This window comes from Egretta garzetta, unplaced genomic scaffold (genome assembly GCF_000687185.1).
Source record: "Egretta garzetta isolate BGI_Z169 unplaced genomic scaffold, ASM68718v1 scaffold319, whole genome shotgun sequence".
NCBI classification, from domain to species: Eukaryota; Metazoa; Chordata; class Aves; order Pelecaniformes; family Ardeidae; genus Egretta; species Egretta garzetta.
This window is the reverse complement of record NW_009260769.1, coordinates 941,417-943,764: the sequence shown is the minus strand read 5'-3', so window position 1 is coordinate 943,764 and position 2,348 is coordinate 941,417.

The following is a 2,348-nucleotide window of genomic DNA, read 5'->3' as shown; positions in this document are numbered from 1 at the left end:
AAAAAATTAAAAAAAAAAAAAAAAAGTCATGAATTCAGATGGGAAATCCAGAGCCTTACACTGTTATCAGGACACTGCCGTCAGAGATCATTCCTTACCAAGAAGCGCATTAAGCAAGTTTGAAGACCTCAGGATAATGATAAAATAACAAGGAGCTCTGTTGCAGGGGCCCAATTCTACCACCTGCACACCAGGTAGCATCCTACCCTGCAAGCAACTCCCCTGGAGTCCAGGGATACCAAAATCCTCTTCCGTGCGAGTGGTAGGATCAGGCCCTGCTTGGCAGTATGCGTTGTAAAAGACCGTCTCCCGCTTTCTCTCAATTAATGCAAATGGATTTTTTCAGGGGGCAGAATCAGACTGTTACAATTACATCTTCATCCAAAAAAACCCCCAAAAACTGAGGAGCTGGGATTTCAGAAGGGTTGTTTTTGTAAATAAATGGCCTCAGGGGATGGGAAGGGGTGCCCACCACCGGAGTTTTTAAGTGGGCAATGCTGGCACAGAATAAACCAGGGTCAAGGTTGACCTTTCAGTCTAGTGGTGTTCATTTGAAAGCGATATAAACTAATTGCAAGATAACCAAAAGCGCTCTTGCTTACTGCACGTAAGATATTCTAAAGGCATTCTCCGTAAAGATAATACTTGCCAATGGGAAAAAACCAAAACAAACACCAACACCGAAAACCTTCATGCTTTTCCTTCCTTTTCTGTAGTCAAGCTATGCTTGATTGAGATCCAGCAGTAAGTTCCCAGCCTCACACCAAAAACCTCACGTCAGGTTTCAAGTTTTGCACATTTCCCAGCAAATTTGAGGTGCCTGACCACTGTTTCCCTCTCTCTTGCCCAATCCCAACCAAGGACACGCATGGGGAGGGCTTGCTGTACCCTTGAGTCAGCAGCTCAGGAAATAGGCTGTCCTGCACCAGGTTGGAAGGTCATTGCCACGCATCCTTCCTCCCCAGTGTCCATTTTCCTCTCCCCGAGCCCCCGTACCAGCAGCTGCTGCTCGCCCGTCCATTCCTGCCACCGCAAACATGCAGCGGGAGGTACTCCAGAGCGATGCCCCCTCCTTCTCTCGCTGGAAGCTGAAAGCCTTGGAGTTATCATACACTTAACCTGGGCGTTAGGCAATGTCTCCCATTCGCCCCGGTGTTATCCCGAGCCTACAGACCGCCAGCTTTAAGGCTTATGAGCCTTTCGCCTTCAATATGAGAAATAGTTCTACTTTAGCCTGACAAAACAGAATGAATAGCGAACAGCCAGTTAATATTTTGGTCTTGGAGGACCAAAACCAACTCACACCTCAAGGGAAGTGGAATGGCACGGACAGCAGGATGCAAAATTCCAGCCACAAAGGCAGACTTTGATACTGATTAGAACTGGATAAATAGGGAACTCTTAGGAGGGGGAAAAAAAAAAATTAGGAAGTTTGCATTCTTTACGTAGTACCAGTACTTTGGCTGCACATTGTATCAAAACAGTATTTCATACATCTAGTGTACATATGTCCAGCTACCCAGAAACACCTGGTTAGAAAGATAGCTAAGGGCGGCAAGATCTCTGTAGAAATCTTCAGAAGCATCGTTTCTTTCCGAGTTACAGAGTTTTAAATTTGTGAAGGTTAAATTTGCTTTACGCATCACTTCTGATACTCCTTGCATGCCACGTGTAGTTTATGTTAAATTTACCCTCCACATCTTGAGCCTCAACTCGCATGATACGGCTTTCTCAAAAACCGAACGTTTTCCTTGCCTGTGTAATTAAAAATTATATCGAGGGCCTCAGCCCTTTTCTAAGTCCATGCATAAACATTGCTTGCAGTATTTTATTTACAAATTTACTTTCAAAACTTTTGTTTAAGGAGGTATGATTAAAATGTAGCTATGAATAACCTCTTAACAGCACAGCAGCTAAAGACATGGGTTTATTTCATATCCATTTGAGATGCATTGACATTTTAACTGGAAACAGATTAATTCCTAGGTATCCAAGAGTTACTGTTACCAAACCTTTGGCCAGAATGGTCTTTAGAAAGGAATATGATGTCAGGTATTTAACCGCACTCCTTACAAATAAATCAATTTCTGTAATCAATTTTGTTAACTCATCTTGGTCTACAAAGATGCTGATCATTTTCCCCCAGATTAATTCATACACCTACGAGATGCAAAGGAGATGTAAATGCAAACTCACCCTCTTCAGCCAGTCTGAAGGACCCCAGCCTAACTAAACAGCCATTAAATACACAGCAGTAAAGTGCTAAACTTGACGAATCCAAGGAGATATCAGTTTATAGAGCTGAAATTGTTCCTATCTTTTCACAAGCCGACTACTTTCTTTGGTCC